The sequence below is a fragment of the Lycium barbarum genome, chromosome 1 (assembly GCF_019175385.1).
Source record: "Lycium barbarum isolate Lr01 chromosome 1, ASM1917538v2, whole genome shotgun sequence".
Classification (NCBI taxonomy): Eukaryota; Viridiplantae; Streptophyta; class Magnoliopsida; order Solanales; family Solanaceae; genus Lycium; species Lycium barbarum.
Genome location: NC_083337.1, coordinates 4,823,597 through 4,843,642, shown reverse-complemented (window position 1 = coordinate 4,843,642; position 20,046 = coordinate 4,823,597). Strand labels below are relative to the sequence as shown.

General features: G+C 38.9%; 1 long non-coding RNA gene across 2 annotated transcripts; it reads right to left on the bottom strand.

Moving 5' to 3' along the window:
- Positions 1–14,166: 14,166 nt before the first annotated feature.
- LOC132630120 (uncharacterized) lies at positions 14,167–17,794 on the bottom strand. Of its 2 annotated transcripts, XR_009578481.1 has the most exons (4): positions 17,385–17,794; positions 16,988–17,050; positions 15,237–15,314; positions 14,167–14,453 (listed from the first exon to the last, which is right to left on the bottom strand). It is a non-coding gene; the product is annotated as an uncharacterized LOC132630120 (long non-coding RNA). The 2 variants fall into 2 exon arrangements; XR_009578480.1 differs by lacking the exon at positions 17,385–17,794 and having other exon boundaries at positions 16,988–17,370.
- Positions 17,795–20,046: the final 2,252 nt, after the last annotated feature.

Genomic DNA, 20,046 nt, shown 5'->3' with positions numbered 1-20,046 from the left:
TGTTTTCTTTTAAAGGTTAAGCAGGTTATATCCTCATCTCATGTTTTATAATCTCTTTATTATGTTAGTATTATTCATGCCTTACATACTCAATACATTTATCATACTGACGTCCTTTCTTTTATGGATGCTGCCCACAGGTAGACAGGGAGGTGACCCGGGTTCATAGGAGCTGATCAGCGGACTTACGGGAGCACTTCATTATTCCGGAGGTGCTATTTGTGGTATATTCATTTGTGTATATATATTTGGGCACGACGGGGTCCTGTCCCATCCTTATGCCTAGTACTCTAGTAGAGGCTCGTAGATACGTATGTGTGGGTAGTAGATGTCCCACGATGATCACAATGTGTATTTATATATTATTTTGATAGCTCGAGGGCCTTATGCATATGATTGTAGATATGTTTTGGAAGTGATAAAGGTTTCCTTATGGCTAGTTGTGTTAAGAATAATAAATGCATTTAAGATGAGCATGACGATTAGCATGAGGGGTGCTCGGTAGTCAGCTCCGGGTACCCGTCATGGCCCCGTAGGCGGGTCGTAACAAAAGTGGTATCAGATCAGTTCCGTCCTAGGGTGTGTCTATGAGCCGTGTCCAGCAGAGTCTCGTTTATGGGTGTGAAGCGCGCCACACTTATAAACAAGAGGCTGCCGGGCATTTAGGAAAAATGACCGTTCTTCTTCTTATTAGATCGTGCCATAGAGCCATGTTATAAGATTTTATCCTCCCTAATTGTGCGTTATGATTTCAGTGATACTGCCAAAGAGAAAAGCTACAGCCGCCTAAAGGGGCAAGGCTACGACAGAGAGGCAGATGGAAAGAGTGCCTCCAATAAATATAGAAGAAGGTGAATCTTATAATGAGGCACTATCCAATACTTCTCACACTCCGCCTATTTTAGAAGAGCAAGAGGGGGCTTCAGCTCCGGCTCCTATGCCTCCAGTTCCTCTACCGGGTGCTTCGGGTCAACAAATAACCAAAGCTATTCAGCTATTGACACAGCTAGTTGCCGCTCAGGCACAGCGGCAGAGTACGGGTCCAGGTGACAGGGCGACTAGTGTTAGAGCCCGTGATTTCATGAGTTTAAATCCTCCAGAATTTTTCGGGTCAAAGCCGGATGAAGAACCGCTAGGTTTTATTGATGAGATGCTGAGAACGTTGAGAATTATTCATGCCTCCGATACTGAATCTGTGGAGTTGGCATCTTACAGACTCTGGGATGTAGCGGTCCTTTGGTATAATAACTGGATATCTTCGAGAAAGGAAAACGCACCTCTCCCGGTTTGGCGGGAATTTGTGAATGCCTTTCTTCGTCATTATTTTCCACCCGAGGTTCGAAGGGCCCTTGCAGATAGGTTTCTGAATTTAAAGCAAGGGAATATGAGTGCTCGGGAGTATAGCCTTTACTTTAATTCATTAGCCCGGTATGCTCCCACTATGGTGGCCGATATGGGAGACAGAGTGCATAGATTTGTGAGTAGCTTAGGGCCACATTTGTTCAAAAATTGCTTGACAGCTTCATTGCAAGAGGGGATGGATACTTCCCGTATTCAGGCCCACGCCCAGAACTTAGAAGAGTAGCAACATCCGCAAAGGGGTGAGCACGATATTGATAGAGGACAGAGTAAGAGGGCCAGATCTGTTGGTGCTGGCAGCGATTATAGAAGGGGATCGAGGCAGTCATATTCTAGACATTTAGGCTAGTCGGCGACTAGTGCACTCCCTCGATTTGCAGGTAGAAGATTTGACCGCTCCATTCATTCAGGACAGGGTTAGAGCTCGAGAGCTTCGGGTTCTTAGTTGGGAGGTGATTATAGTCAGAGGAGACAACCGGTTCCACGATGTATTCAATGCGGAAATTTACATTCGGGTCCGTGTCGCCAGGGTTCAGATGCTTGTTTTGTTTGTGGACAGACTGGGTACTTGATGCGTGATTGTCTCTCGAGGTACGATAAAGGTGGGGTTGAACCCACAGGATCAACAACTGGTTCTTCCTCATCTGTGCACCCGATAGGGCAGACTCCCCAGATTCCATAAGGCCATGGCAGGGGCCGAGGGGGAGCGTCCAGTTCAGGTGGCACTCAGCCCCGTATTTATGCTCTAGCCGGACGTTAGGATCTTGAGTCCTTCCCGGATGTGGTTACAGGTATATTATCCATATTTTCTCATGACGTCTATGCATTGATAGATCCGGGTTTCATGTTGTCTTATATTACTCCTTATATTGTTGGCCGTATGGGGGTGAGACCCGAGCCAATTAAACCTTTTGAGGTATCTACTCCGGTTGGTGATCCCGTAATAGCTAGACAAGTATACAAGAATTGTGTGATTGTGATATGTAATCGTCAGACTAAAGTTGATTTAGTTGAGCTGGAAATGTTAAATTTTGATGTGATTATGGGTATGGATTGGTTGGCCTCTTGTTATGCTAATGTAGATTGCAGAATGAAAGTGGTTCGATTCTAATTTCCGGGAAAGCCCGTACTGGAGTGGAAGGGTAACATAGCGTCTCCAAGAGGCAGGTTTATTTCTTACCTTATGGCGAGGAAGATGATCGCCAAAGGCTATATATATCACCTAGTTCGAGTTCATGACACCGAAGCAAAGCCACCGACTTTTCAATCTGTCCCGGTAGTAAATGAATTTCCGGATGTATTTCCAGACGAACTTCTAGGCCTTCCTCCGAAAAGAGAGTTTGACTTTGCTATTGATGTGTTGCCGGACACCGAGCCTATATCTATTCCTCCTTACCGAATGGCTCCTGCAGAGTTGAAAGAACTGAAGGCGTAATTGAAAAATTTGCTGAAGAAGGGATTCATTAGACCCAGTTCATCACCGTGGAGAGCACCTGTCCTATTTGTGAGAAAGAAAGATGGTTCTCTACGAATGTGCATCGATTATAGGCAACTGAACAAGGTAACGTTAAAGAATAAATATCCGCTTCCAAGGATCGATGATTTGTTTGATCAATTACAGGGTGCCAAATGGTTTTACAAAATTGATCTAAGATCGGGGTATCATCAAGTGAGAGTTAGAGAAAAAGATATTCCTAAAACAACTTTCAGAACGAGATATGGCCACTATGAATTTCGGGTGATGTCATTTGGGTTGACTAATGCTCCGGCAGTATTTATGAATTTGATGAATAATGTATTCAGGCCTCTCTTAGATCTGTTCGTGATCGTGTTCATTAATGATATTCTAGTATACTCACGGACAGAAGCAAAACATGCAGACCATTTACGTATTGTCCATGAAATTCTTCGGACTCGAGAATTGAATGCAAAATTTTCAAAATGCGAGTTTTGACTGAATTCTGTAACTATTCCGGGCCATGTTATTTCAGCTGATGGCATTCGAGTTGATACCCAGAAAATTGAGGCGATGAAGACTTGGCCAAGGCCTACAACGCCTACAGAAGTCCGGAGTTTCCTGGGATTAGCAGGTTATTAAAGAATATTTGTGGAAGGATTTTCCTCTATTTCGGCACCATTGACGAAGCTAACTCAGAAATCAGTAAAGTTTTAATGGACTGATGCTTGTGAACGTAGTTTTCAGGAATTGAAGGATAGATTAACTTCAGCCCCAGTCTTGACACTCCCAGAAGGACCAGATGGTTATGTTGTGTATTGTGATGCCTCTAATGTTGGGTTAGGCTGTGTATTGATGCAGCACGGCAAAGTCATTGCCTATGCTTCCCGGCAGCTGCGAAAGCATGAAAAGAACTATCTGACCCATGATCTTGAATTGGCCGCGGTTATCCATGCACTAAAGATGTGGAGAACTATATGTATGGCGTACATGTTGATATTTATAAAGATCATAAGAGTCTCCAACATCTTTTCAAGCAGAAGGAGTTGAATCTTCGACAGAGGCGGTGGTTAGAACTACTGAAGAATTATGATGTGAGTATTTTATACCACCCCGGAAAGGCGAATGTAGTGGCCGATGCACTTAGCCGCAAATCAATGGGTAGTCTATGTGAGGTTCCTCCGGGGAAGAAAGAATTAATCCGTGAGCTCCACCAACTAGCCAGCTTGGGAGTTCGCCTAATTGACTCAGGAAATGCAGGGTTGGGTATCCACAACCCGACTGTTTCATCCTTAGATATGGAGGTGAGAGAACGCTAATATAAATACCTTCAGTTGAGTCACTATAGAGATACATTTCATGAGAAAGAGAAGTCGTCATTTGAAGTTTCTACGGATGGAGTTCTTATATACTGAGACAGGCTATGTGTTCCAAATGTTGCAGGACTACGTCGTCGGATTCTAGAAGTAGCTCATTACTCTCGGTATTCTATTCCCCCAGGAGCGACAAAGATGTATCATGTTCTCAAGCTAATGTATTGGTGGGATGGAATGAAAAAGGACATAGCAGAATTTGTAACTCAATGTCCAAATTGCCAACAAGTGAAAATTTAGCATCAAAAGCTAGGAGGACTGTTACAAGTCATGGAAATCCCAACTTGGAAATGGAAAGTGATCAACATGGATTTTATTGTAGGGTTGCCTCGTTCCCGAAGCAAGTATGATTCCATATGGGTGATCGTGGACAGACTCACGAAATCAGCCCATTTTCTTCTAGTTAGAACCACATATTCAGCAGAAGATTATGCAAGGTTGTATCTTAAAGAGATTGTGCGACTTCATGGCGTCTCGGTGTCCATTATTATGGACAGATGAGCACAACTTACAGCTAAATTCTAGAAGTCCTTTCAGGAAGGTTTGGGTACTCAGGTAAGGCTTAGCACAGCGTTTCATCCACAAACTGATGGGCAAGCCGAACGCACTATTCAAACCTTGGAAGATATATTACAGGCATGTGTGCTAGATTTCGGCGGCAGTTGGGATGACCACTTATCTCTTATTGAGTTCGCATACAACAACAGCTATCATTCCAGTATTCAAATGGCCCCGTATGAAGCTTTATATGGGAGAAAGTGTAGATCCCTAATTGGGTGGTTTGAAGTAAGAGAGGTATAACTTATAGGCCCTGAGTTTATTCAACAAGCGGTGGAAAAGGTCAAGGTTATCCGAGATCGACTATTGACAGCCCAAAGTCATCAGAAATCTTATGCAGACAACCGTCGACGAGACTTAGAATTCTAAGTTAATGATTGGGTATTCTTGAAGGTATCACCGATGAAAGGCGTGATGAGATTTGGTAAGAAGAGAAAGTTAAGTCCTCGATACATTGGACCTTATAAGATTGTCCGCAAGGTGGATCAGGTAGCTTATGAACTAGACTTACCTCCAGAACTTGAATCAGTCCATCCATTTTTTCATGTATCAATGCTCCGTAAGTGTGTAGGAGATCCATGCTCCGTAAGTGTGTAGGAGATCCTACTAGGATCGTGTCGGTAGATGATGTTCAAGTGTCAGAAAGGTTGACTTATGAGGAGATACCCATTGCCATACTAGATAGGCAAGTATGGAGAATTAGAAACAAAGAGGTAGCCTTAGTTAAGGTCATGTGGCGGAACAATAATCGAGAGAAAATGACTTGGGAAGCGAAAGAAAACATAAAGTCCAAGTACCCGCAATTGTTTCCACCACTGGAGGAGATTCAAGATGAGACGCCGTTATCATAAGGTATGTGATGCTTTCTTTTAATACTTTTGGTCGTGTGTGGTCATATTTTCTTACTATTGTGTTGTAGCCCTGTGAGGCAATGTTATTGTGGGCTGCTGGGACAGGATGATAGCGCCATATTATAGGGAAAACTCTGGCGAAATTTTTGTAGGATTCCCGAGAACTTAACATTCGAGGACGAATGTTATTTTTAAAAGGGGGGAAAAGTGTTAAACCTCTCGTTTTTATGGTAGGAAAAACTTATGGCTTTCTAGTCAAGTATGCCTCGCAATGGAGATTTGTACCCAAGTATTGAGATGCTACGTATTTTACCCCGTGTGTGGAGGAACTAGCAGGTATTCCAGGTATATTACAAGATTAGAAGTTGAACGGATTGAACCGACGCAGGCTGAGCAAATTCAAGGAAATCTGCATACACCAGACATTATCGACGGACCGTCGATCATGTCGATGGGCCGTCAATATGAACCGTTGTTATGTTCTGAGAATTTAATCTACAAAAACCGATCGACGAGACACGTCGATGGACGTCCATCGCCACGTCAATATGGCTCTGCAGCTTTTGATCTGCAGAAGCAGGTCGACGAAGCAAGTCGGATGACCGTCGACATGTCGACGTGACCGTCGAACCGCTTATCTGGAACATTCTAGTTCCAGTTATAAATAGACGAGTTAGACTCCAAATTTTCAGATTTGAGTCTCTCTCTAAGGCCTGAAAGTTCTACAAAAATTCTCTCATTATACCATCATATACCCAAGAGAAATCAAGGATTAAACACCGAGAAATTGTGGAATCAAGTGTGAGAGTACTCTCTAGGGTTTGTGGAAACCAAGAATCTTTTGGTGTGGAAATAGGGTTTTCTCCAAGTGAAGTAATTTCATTCAAAGTCCATTCCTACATCATCAAAGGTAAGTTTTATGTTCAATTCATGTTATTAAGAGTATTGAGAGGTTAATAGACTTGGATTATGGAAGGGGGAGAATATGGAGTGCAAATATGAAAATAGTAATATTCTTGAATCATAGTTCTTGATATGTAATGAGTATAATCTTGCTAAATAGTATTAAAGATGTTGTAGAGGCATTGTATGAGGACGGATACGGTATGGTGCTATATTTAGGGTTGTAAAGGAGTTTGATAGGGAATGTTGAACATTTAATAATGTCTAGCTTGATGAAGTTGTTGATTAAGATATTGTGGGTGTTGTTATTGATGTTGGGAGTTGTTTATTATGTGGGGGAAAGTCATCGAATAAAGGAGATGTTACCCAATTTTCATCAGCTTTAGCTTAAGCTTAAGTATGTTTTCGATTATCTAATTTTAGTACGAACTCTCTTGAATGTAGAAACGTGAATATTGGAGGGAAGTGTTCAAGTGATAAAGTTAGTGAAACGTAAGGTATGTAAGACTAGTCCTTTCTTTTTTAAGGCATGATTCCTATGACATGACTTCCTTTATTATTCCATGACCTTCTTACATTCCGAAAACTATGAGTCGATGTTTATAAAGAGCTTCCTATGAGATAAAGATAAGAGATATGTCATGAGCATGATACTGATAATGATGAGTCTAAGCCTAGAGATCCAAAAGCCTATGATATGACATTTCCACAAGGCTAATGTTCCTTGTACGATTCTTTGATGTTATTCATTGTTGCTAGACCCATCTTATAATGCTAGTTCCTTCAAGGTGAGGCATGATGATTATGACTCCATAATGGAATCGGCGGTTCTTGACCTTAAGTCACCCCGATAGAGTTATAGTTTGTCTTTAAGTTCTTATGCATGCTTTACGAGATGTACATGATGACGAGATTCCACCATGCCTAGATGACCGGGCATGTCACCGCGAAGGCGGGCTGCATACGATTCCACCGTGCCTAGATGGCCGGGCATGTCACCGCTAATGCGGCTGCTTATGATTACACCGTGCCTAGAGGGCCGGACATGATACTACTAGTGGGCGGCGTGCGATGGTTACCCGGACGCGGGTTAACGATGATAGTATATGTGATATGTACGACATGTGTTTTCTTTTAAAGGTTAAGCAGGTTATATCCTCATCTCATGTTTTATGATCTCTTTACTATGTTAGTATTATTCATGACTTACATACTCAATACATTTATCATACTGACGTCCTTTCTTTTATGGACGCTGCCCACAGGTAGACAGGGAGGTGACCCAAGTTCATAGGAGCTAATCAGCGGACTTACGGGAGCACTCCATTATTCTGGAGGTGCTATTTGTGGTATATTCATTTGTGTATATATATTTGGGCACGACGGGGTCCTGTCCCGTCCTTATGCCTAGTACTCTAGTAGAGGCTCGTAGATACGTATGTGTGGGTAGTATATGTCTCACGATGATCACAATGTGTATTTATATATTATTTTGATAGCCTGAGGGCCTTATGCATATGATTGTAGATATGTTCTGGAAGTGATAAAAGTTTCTTTATGGCTAGTTGTGTTGAGAATAATAAATGCATTTAAGATGAGCATGATGATTAGCATGAGAGATGCTCGATAGTCAGCTCCGAGTACCCGTCATGGCCCCGTAGGCGGGTCGTGACATTATCACCACTATAAGTGGCTCTTCGGTAACGTTCGCCTGAGGTGTAGGAGTACGTTTCTGAAACTTGCAAAATCGAGCAATATGCCCGTTCTTGCCACAGACAAAGCATGGTCCTCCATTTTGTGCTTGTTGATTTTGTGCTTGGTTATTACCACCATTATTTTTCTTAGGAGGTCTACCATTATTTTTCTTGAATATTTTCTTCTTAGGCTTCATAGAGGTATTTTTGTTAGCATTAGGAGCAGCTTTATTTGAAGTAATTAAATTTACCTTGTTTATGACGGGTTGTAAGTTGCTCTCTTCCGTTTGCAAAATTGCATCTTGACCCCTTGCCTCTTCTTCCATGCAGATTCGCATAATCAACGTCTCAAGAGAGGTTTCCTTTTGTTTGTGGCACATAGTTTTTGGAAATTCCTTTCATGAAGGTGGAAGTTTATCTATTATGCCATAAACAATAAGGTTATCTCCAATTTTTATCTCCTCAAACTTGAGCTCTCCAACGATCATTATAAAGTCTTGAGCTTGGTCTACCACTGATTTATTGTCCACCATTTGGAAACGAAAAAATCTACTAGCATCATATTTTTTCGCTCCAGCCTCCTCGATATCATATTTACTCTGCAATGTTTTCCAAATTTTCTTTGCAGTGGAGTAAGTTCTATCATAATAATCATAAAAATTATCTGATAGACAATTTAGAAGATAATACCGACACTTGTAAGAATCCTCATCATACTTTTCAATTTTTTCTTGAAGAGAAATAAGTTCTTCATCATTCATGGAAGAGTTATCTACTTTGTTTGGATTCTTCTCAGTTAACACATAAAAAACATTGAGAAGACATAAGTAGAATAGTACTTTACCGTTCCATCTCTTAAAATGAGTACCGTTGAACCGAAATGGCTTGTTAAGATCTCCTACTTTGACATCCGCGGATTTTTCAATTGTAGCCATTTGAATCTCCTTAAAATTGTTGGTGATAATACAATGAAATTACAATTACAATTGAAAAATAAAATCAAGAAATAAATATATCTTCGGCTGAGGCGCGGATATCTCGCTCTCTTTAAGGAGATTCAAGCCCATTGCAGCAAATCTACCGGTCCAGCAGTAACTTTTCTGACCTGTCCCCTCCAGGATACAACAACCTGATCACGTCGTATAACTCAACAAACTCTGGACAAGATGTTGAGTCCAAAGCTCCACCAAAAAGAAGAACACCTTTCTTCAACTAATTCAACTCTCTTTTATTTTCCTCACTTTTTTAATAACTCTCCAAAGTATTTTTCTCTACCCATAAGGTAAGGATGACAAACTATTTATAGTTGAAAAATTCATCCTTGAATTAATTTGATATGAATAGGGTAGTAAAGTAGGTAGATAAATGGAAGAATTATTATTTAGAGGTTACAAGAAGAATGTGCATGAATATTGAGTTAATGGAGAAAAGAGTTACAAAAATATTATTACCACATTCTTCCACTAAATAAATGAGTAATGAAGTAGTGGTTTAATGGAAATATTATGGCATCCAAAAAACTGTAGGAAATGGAGGATCATTTCTGACTCTTAACATGCAGAAGTTATTAGCACATAATAGGCATTTATGACACATTTTTTAATATTAAAATGCTAATAAGTACCATCAGGAACCCTAAAAGAAACATGGAGGTATATTAAAGAGATTTTTTTTTTTTTTTAGAATAATACTCGAAGTGTATATTCAAGCCTAATACATATAAGGCCATACAATACATTTCACATGACCAAAGCAAGGTCGTTATTTCTTCAAATAAGATACGATACAAGGTTTTCGATAATTAGCTTTTAGTGCTAGAGTTCTTTGCATTCGACATATTGGGTATGTTGGAGTGATATGCTTTGGAGGATCGTTTGGTGGATGATTCAACCTGGTGCTCCAAAGTTGACTGACTCAAATCTTTAGCATTATTGTCTCATGCTGCAAGTCTTTACTTCTCTTGAGACCTTTAAAGCTAATTGATTATAAGTGATAGGAAAAAACGTGGTTCGACACATCATCTCTTCTTGGTCATCGTTTAAGATAATACATTCCAACACCGCATCACCCTTTATATGGCAAATGATATCAAACTTAACCAATTCATTTTTTTACGTGCCAAACATGATATGTTACACCCCGGAAAAATTTCGCGTTACCAAAAACTGTAGACGGCTTAGTATGGGCCAAAGGGAGAGTAAAGTTACGTCAGGATTAAAGAGGTTAAGCTTCCGAGGCTTCGAAAGAAAGCTAGGCGAGGTTTGATACAAAATTTTGGTTTAAATGGAAGAAATGATATGTTCTAGTATATCAAGAGTTTTGAAGTAAAACAAAAGTTTAAAGTGAAGTTTGGGAAGTCTAGTTTCCAACGGAACAAGCGGCTCCTCAATCGGACATCGGGGTAAGGAGATATGGACATTACAAGTTGGATGGGCAAGCCAGAAAAATGGTCTACGCGAACGCGCCGAAGGCCAACGGGCCAATACAGCGCGAACGCGCTGAACAAAAATTTGAAAAATCAAGTTCGGAATGAAGGTTGTGTTATAAGAAGGTAATAATAGCATATATATGACATTTGGAGACCATATGGTGTAAATTAGTTCATATGTTAATTGACAAAAAGTCCTCGTTGCTGCAGGCTAAGTGGGGCCCACATGTCGGAGTTTTATAAATGACATATGAAGATGCATACGAGTAGTATATGGAAAGTTGAGTAAGTCCTAAGAAGGACCCATAAGCAAAAAAATGGGCATAAGCCCTCCAAAAGGACGATTTAAGGAAACGTTTTCGGATGATCTGACTTGAAAGGGCAAAAACGGAATTATAAGTTTGGAATTTGGGAAAACCCCCAGATATAAAAGTTGTAGATAATTGAAAGAGATTTCTAACCATAGGTCGTGGGCCCTCATACGATATCGGGATCAAGAGTTATGACCGTTTTACTGAACGAACATCCAGTCAGAAAATTTAACCCTGCGTGAACGCGCCCAAAGGGGCCGCGAACGCGCATAAGGAATTTAAATAACCCTACGCGATCACGCCAGAAGGCAGTGCGAACGCGCTGAGCATTTTTCCAGTCGTTTCTGGCAGCTTCTAAACATCATAAAAAGGGGGAAACCCCCCTCATTTTCAGTTGAAGGCCACGAAAAACACCCCCAAAAACTCTCCAAAAATTTGGAGAGTTCTCCCCAACTCCCCAAACCAAATTTTGCCCAAACCAGGTATAAAATTCCAAATTTCAGTCCGGGTAGCGTATAATTATTGGTGCAGAATCGTATAACAGTGTGTGGTGGCCTAAATTTAGCGTGAAAAAGTAGAGATTAAGCAATATTAAAGGGAGAAAGGCATGAATCTCTTTCTATTTGTGCTAATACCGGTTTATTTACGAAGAAAGCGTGATTAAATGATTGTATACTGAGTTAATTAGTTATGAAAATTGGAAAACAGCGTGTGGGCTGTTTTATGAGATATTTTGGAGTTGGAAACATTATATTTGATGTTGGTATTGTTGTTGTTGTTGGCTGCTGAATTAAAAATTTGGGCTAGGCATATAAACAGGGGAGATGCTGCCCGATTTTCGGCAGAATATAAAATAGTATAATTTGAATTATGGTACAAGTGTACGATGAAAAGGCTAACATTAGTGTGAATTATCTTAAATGTAGACTTACAAGCTCGGACACATAAGCGTAGCTAATAGGATGTGGAGCAGGTATGTTAAGGCTCGTCCCTTTCTTTCAAAGGCATGATTCCTAACGTTATGAATTTATAGATGTTCCATATTTTCCTTGTCTTTAAAGGTTAGAAGTCTATGGTCCCAAGGCAATGATTATTTTTCCGATAACCCGTCAATGTTTTCCAAAATGTCTGTATTTTTTTCAAAACAAAAGGTTTATGGTTTTGTAAGCTTTTATGACAATGACGATGGATATGTTTTATAATGACAATGATGAAGTCAAAAATAAGAAAATGTCTATGGCAGATATGTTGACGATATGTTCCTACCATGAATATGGCAATATGAAAATGTTAAGTTATTTCTTGATATCTCAACTCTATTGTGGATAATGACTACTTTAAAGGTTCCAAGTATATGAAACGATGCCTTATGATCCTGTTTTATGTTTTCTCATGATGACACTCTTCATTGGTAGTCTCGCCTTATAATACTAGTTCCTTCAAGGTGGGACACGACGTCCATGGCTATTCCATAATATAATCGGAGGTTACCGACCTTACGTCACTCCGATGGACACATGATTTTCTTTGGGCTCTCCTGCATGCTTATATGACATATGTATATGAGATATGTATATGTACATGGGGTGGGGGAAGGGATATATGGGGAAGGGGAAGGGATATATGTTGCATTGCCACCTGGTCAGCTGGCGTTATCATCCCGGACGCGGGATATATGGGCGAGCCGACGTATTTCGGCGCTATGTGGGCGAGCCGACGTTGTTCGGCGCTATGACATGACATGACATGACATGATATGACATGACATGATATGATATGACAATGATATGACATGATATGATACGACATGACATGATATGATACGACCAGACAAGCATGCATGGCATTCGCCCCCAGGGGCACTCATATGTACAGGTTACTCTTTTATCTTGTGACATGTTCTATGTTCCATACAGTTATTATTCATGTCTTACATACTCAGTACATTGCTCGTACTGACCCCCTCTTTCTTCGAGGGCTGCGTTTCATGCCGCGCAGGTACACCCAGATGAGTTGAAGCTAATATAGAAGATATTCCAGCAGAGTTGGCAAGCTCCACTTGTTCCTGGAGTGCTACCGAGTCAGAGTACATGTGCTACGATGTCTGATAAATATTAGAGACTTTGCAGACAGAGTCGTGGGTATAGGATGTCGGTATTGTGAACGGCTTCACTAGCCTATGTGTCATTTTATGTTATGTTATAAAGTCCATATGATCACAGATTATATTGATTGAGTACGATAAAAAAAAAATTGAAAGCTTTACTATGTTTTCCACTCCTTATTAATGCAAGAGTCTAAGGAAATTAAGTACGTAATAAGAGTCAGCGAGTTCACTCGGCTCCGAGTATGGGGTCGGGTGCCCATCACACCCTAGTAAAGTCGGGGTGTGACATGATAAATGCCTTGTCAACGGTTAGCTAGACTTCAAATTAGAGGTTATACCATAAAAATCGGAATAGTGAAGAGAAGAAGTCCATATGGATTCTGTAAAATGCATGTTCAAGCATGTCACTTATCACAAGACCAAATACAACAAAGTTTCACTCGAAAAAAATATAGAAGGAATTGCCTGTAAAACTGAGACATCAGAAATCATTCTATTTACTCTAATAATTTTTTTTTTGAAGCTCTAAATCAAATATCTTTATCCCATTGAAAAAGCATTCTTGCCATAACCCAGGATAAGCTATAACCAAACATCAGTGAAGGAAAATTATGAAACTAATTACTGCTGAGAATATGGATGCCGGAAGCTTCAGTAAATCAAATTTTTAGTAAATCATCAATCCATTATAAATCATATATAACACCCCTAGTTGTTCTCTCAGAGAGAACACACACCCTGCACCTTGCTCACTGTATATGCATTTATCCAAAGAATTTGACAAACCCATTGTCTTGTTCATACAAGAAAGATTTTTTGTGATTGAGCAAAATGATTCTTTTGCTCTTGGTCGTCCCACACTTGGTGTGATTTCACAGAGTTACTTTATCAACAATGTTGCATTTACACCATGAATTAGGATGCCCTTTTTTTCCCCAAATTTAAACACAATCAAATCCATTTGAGAGATTCGGAAAAAGATCCATCAAGATATTGTCACAACCCAACCCGCCATGACTGGCACCCACACTAACTCCTAGTGGGCGAACCAACACATAAGTCACCTATTCATTCAAGTCTGTTTTTATATTAACCAATTCAATCAGTTATTACTCATTCAAGCATAAGAAAATCAAAATAAGTCATGCCATCAAAATAAGGAAATAAATGCGGAAGTCCTAACTATTACAAATCCCTAAATCCGAAAGTCACGGTACAAAGACTCTAATCTAAAATATGTCTAAGGAATGAAATCTGTCTAAACGAAAAAAACCACAATTTCTAGAGTAGGAAATAGACATCGTAAAAGGAAGATCTTCGGGCAGCCTGACATAGATAGAAGCTCACCCTAAATCTGTCAGCAACGACCTCAACGCTAGATATGAGGACGAGTAGTAGTCCTTGGATCACAATCTGCACTCAAAAGAATGCAGCAAGGTAGTATCAGTATAACCACTATGTACCGATAAGCATCATAGGCCGACTGAGATTAGTATCATGCATACGTCATAAAAATCAATAAAATAAACAAGTCAGCCAACAACACGAAATCAATAATTCGACAATAAGCCAACCAAGGATAATCACCAATCAAGTCACCCAAAGATACCACGAATCAGATCAAATGGAAACAACCAACATGAAGGTCTACCAATAATAACCATAAACTCGTTGTACACACATGCTAACTGACGTCATTGCTCAGTAGTCATGACCTGCAGGGGACCCATGGTGTCCATGTACCACTCGTTTCGGATACTCATCGGACCCGAGCATAAACCTCTGCTCCGGAAAGAACCTCAGATGCGGTCCACATCAAGTACCACTCGTTTTCGGAACGAACCTCGGACCACGAGCCCATAATCTAGGTCACATACTCATTTCGGTCAATTGTGTCTTTTCATACATCTATACATAATAGTATTTCTTTCTCTCTTGTTATCAATGTTCAAATCATCATTTTGTATTACAACTACACATAGAAGATCATATTAACTTCTCATCATAACAACATCAACTGTAGAATCAACACAATGAATAGTGGCACAAAACCCACACGGTCACTCAGTCAATAGCATATAGAAGTTCAATCACACAGACACATCATGTATGAAGACTAGACATGCTTTCTCCTACCGAATTTACAACACATACAATCAACTAATCAAAGTCTAACTCAAGTAGACCATAACCTACCTCAAACGTAGAGCTGGAACAACGCGAATCACTCCGCTACAGCTTTTCCCTTCCTTAAAGCCTCGGAACGCTCAAAGTCTAGAAATTAGAATGCTCAATGAGTCACAAATACTCTAGTCACAAAAAAAAAATCAAGAATAGCCTTCTTTTTTCCCATTCCAATAGGTGAATGACTTCTAGATGTAAAACAACCTAATAACGGCCTTAGAATCCACTAATCGTCAAAGTATGACAATATTTCGTCAACATTCCAATTACAAGCAGTTTTCATGGTCAAGCTACTATTTTTATGGAACCCTAAGTCTCAATTCACTTAGTTAATGGCTCTAAAGGTTCAATTCATGATTAAGAGGAGTTAACCCAAACCATTAGATGATAAATACATGATAACAATCATAACTCATCAAGTATAGAAGGTTTATTAGGTTCTAGGGTCACTATTGCTAATTTCACCATTGAAGACCCATAAAAAGAATTATAATCATGAAAAAGATAACGTAATGATTGAAGGGAATGTTTGAGACTTACCTCTCAAGAATATGCTTACCCTAGCTTGGAATTTCGCCCTAGGTGCTTGTGGGGAACTGTGTTGGTGTTGTGTGAATAAAGAATTCAGAACTAAGTATTTAAAACGGGGTTACTGTTTTCCGTCGACCGCTACAGCGGTCATTTCGCCGTTGCGGCGGTCTCACTATAGTGGCCAAGTGCCCGCTATAGCGGACCAAGAGAAATCCGACCACCGCTATGGCGGGCCATATCCCGCTATAACGACATCGCCATAGAGTGTCATTGCCCGCCACAGCGGACAGACGAACAATGGTTGACCGCTTACGGCGAGGGGTTCACCGCTATAGCGGTGCCGCCGTAGCGGCACACACCCCACCGCAGCGGTACAAATTGGGCAGTAAGCTCGAAGTTTTGCCCAGTTTTTCACCTTATCACCCAACATTTCATTCGAGGCCTCACAAAAATAAACAAACATGTACATAGACATAAAAACACCCTACGAATCCACTCATGGCCTCGGAATTCCCAACGGAGTTCTAATCTCCTACGTCACCCCTTGATGGACTCAACACAACCGAACAACAATCACACACAAGTCAAGTTTTCAGTTCTTAGGCTTACACAAATTAGTTTTCTATTAACTCGTTCTACCCTTGAAAAGGTTCTATTTGGTGGGGTGATCCTACATTTCGCATAACGACCGGAAAGGTCGTTACAGATATGCTCATGAATTCTTTTGAATTATGATCTGAAAGTCCCTTTTATGAAAAGTCAAAATCAGCAATCATTGATGTCATGCTCTCGTCTAATTGTCCTAAACAAGAACAGATTTCCCAATTAGATCTATTTTAGTACCAAGAAATATAAAGAAGCAGCTACCACAAAGGAGCACATAAGAAATGGAAAATCCTCTTAACAGAATAAAGATTCTTGAGTAAGATCCTAAATCCAAGCAAGAGACATGCGCTGTATCACTAAAAATGGAAAGATTAAAAAAAAATAGAACTTCACATGAAAGTAAGATTACTACATGTTATTCCTCCACTCAAGTTTATGTTTGCCGTCAAGTTTCACATAGACCTAGAAGAAAAAGGGGCTTATAACCTGTTAATTGATATACCTTCAATCACCTTTAATAAACGAATATAACATTCTGAAAAGTAGACAAACAACAATATGACATGCTAAAAGTGTTTATTTTAACTACAACATGGAGAGGAATCTGAAGGTCAAAGAGGACATACAAGTTCTAACTTCAGTCAGAGCTAAGGATACCATTCTAAGCACTATCGAATGTTCCGTCCCCTCTGCTCCTTCCATATAAACCAAAGGAAAAAAAATGAATATCACATTCCAAAATCTTGTAGTTACTGTTGTTATTCTTCCTACATTTCCAGTTGAGAAAAAATTGTGTCAAGATTGTGGCATGACACACCGGATCTAAAAGCAGATCTCATTTGCTACAGTCATAAATACAAGGAATTGGGCATGTATAGACACACATAAAAACACACACACACACATACTTGTAAATATTAGAGGAAAAATAAGGTTTCAATGGATTTTTGTTGATAGAAACAGATAAGAATAAAACTAAATTCTTATGAAGAAAGAAAAATAATACTACTAAAAGTTGTTTACCTTTGAGAATAGAAAGAGCGAACATTGTTTAAAGAATAAAAGTATTGGTCTCTTCCTATCAATTTCCTTTTAGGAATTTGTTTTGATGACAATACCTTTTAGAACAGTTGCAACTATTTTATTGCAGGGGAGCTATCAAAATTAAAAACAATGAATGAAAAAGTGAAAATTAATATGTCATTTTCTTTGTAAGACGTATGATAAATAGAAGCTCAAAGGTGAATCAAAGTTGTTGAAAACAGTGGTGGAGCCAGGATATATATTAAGGGGTGTCAAAAAATATAAATATGTTGCTACCCAGGTTTAAATACACAATTTTAGGAAAGTTTTGCAACCCCTTAACCATTGCGCTAAACCATCAGCTTGTGACAAGGGGTGTCAACATAATATACATACCTATAATACAAGAGTAATAAGTGTGATAATTACCAGAATTAAGCGAGAAGTTCAACTCTCCAGTTTAGCAATTCTCTCAAGAATCAGCCATGTAATTTCCACTAGATATGTATAAGCCTCTTTATGTTTGAGCTTTTGCTTCAGAGCTTTGATTTCCCATACCTTATTTATTTTTTTTATTTTTTTAAAGTTTGGTGCAGTAAGCTCCCGCTATGCGTGGGGTTCGGAGAAAAGTCGGACTATAAGGGTCTATTGTACGCAGACTTACCTTGCATTTCTGCAAGAGGCTGTTTCCACGGCTCGAACCCGTAACCTCCTGGTCACATGGCTGCAACTTTATCAGTTACACCAAATTCATCGTTCTTTTTTCTTCTACTAAAGCAAACCCTAGATTCTGATAAAAAAGGCGATATCTTTTATGATCAGGAAATGAATACAGTTTAAGAAGCAATTTATGGAATCTTAATTTTATGAATTCACTAGAACATGATTGAATTCGAAGCAAAATGAGGAAGCAACCAGAGAAAAGGGACAAAGTCAAGAGAAGCTAAGGATTAGAATACAGAGAAAGCAGTTGGGTCCTTTTATGGGCATTTTCGTATCTAACAGTTACAACTCTTTCCTCTTCTCTCCGATTTCTGTATCGTTCACAATCAAACCCTTGGAGTTCCTTTTGGTTAACAGACTTTTTGTTTTTCATGAATAAACCCAACTGCTTTCTCTGAATTCTAATCCTTAGCTTCTCTTTCTAATCTGTTTTCTTGCCATAGCTGAAATTTATTAGGTCATTTACATTAAAGATTTTTTTTTTTTTTTTGAAATGGAAAGTATTAGTAAATTATGAAATAGAAATTTTTGATATCTCATGGAGAAAAAAGAAGAGAAAAATTTAAGCCACGGATATGGAGAGAAAAAAAAGCCGATAAGGGATGGCGAACATAGATCATACTTGGGTTTGTCGGGAAAATGAGATAAAGGGGACATTTGAGAGTGGTATGAAGGATAAGAGATTTCATTTTCTTTTATTTCACAAGGTTGATTAAGTTTAAATGGGGGTTAGATTAGAATTATTAAAAATTAAGGGTAAATAATTAAAAGTAAAAAAATTCAAAAAACTCATCCAACCACTTTCATCTTCTTTACAATCTTTTCTTATCTTTTCTCCTCGTCCTCTTCCTCCTCTTCTTCTATTCTTCTTCTTTTTTCTTCTTCAGATTTGAAATTTTTTATTGTTTTTGAATGACAGTATTTAGGGATTGTTAAAAAGAAGATTGCGTTTTAAGTGCATCTGATTTTCAAATTTGATTTTTGTGTTGTTTTGAAGTGGGTATTGTTTGAAATTGTTGAAAATTATATGTAGAGGTTGAATACAAAATTTTAGATTATTTGGATGTGATTGAGATCAAAATTGTTGTTATATTAAGACCTTGTAGCTATTTATAAAAAGAACACGAACTAACACATGTTCCATGTATAAACAACCACAATTTGTTTAAGAAAACCGTTGTTGTTTACACATAGAATATGTGTTCAAGTTCTATGTACAAACAGTCATGAGTTCTGAGAAATTCATGGTTGTTTATATTTTCGGAATAGTATATATGCATAGTTTTTAAAATTTATGGCTAGTAATACATTGAACTGATGGAAATTTTATATGTAAACCACATGTTTCTTAAAATTCTTGTGGTTGTTTACACATGAAATCTTTGTAAGATCAGGTCAATGTATAAACAATTAATCATGAATTGTTAAACTCATGCGGTTATTTACACATGAAACATTTGCAAGTTCATAACCGTGTAAAAACAACCTCAAATTATTTAATAGAGTATGCGGTTGTTTACAGGTGCAAGTTGCAACCTGTACAAATTCAAGCTCTGTATATAAACAACGATTGGTTGTTTAAAAAACTTGTCGTTGTTTATACATGTAACTTTTGCCAGTTCAGATTCGTGTATAAGCAACCTTAAATTGTTTAGAAAAGGCTTAAGTCATCAACGGACCCTCAAACTTGTCCGTGAAATCCATTTAGACCCTCCAACTGAGACTCTTACCACTTGAACCCTCCAAGACCACTTTTACCGTGCCACTTGGACACAATTTGTTGACGTGGCACAGTGCGTGAATTACACTTACTCTAAGTGCGTGAAACTATTTCAAAATATAATTTTCTTTTTTCTTTTTAGGTTGGAAATATGTGACTATAAATAAATAATCAAAAAAGAAAATAAATATTAAAAGGTAAGGTCATCTTCTCTGTTGT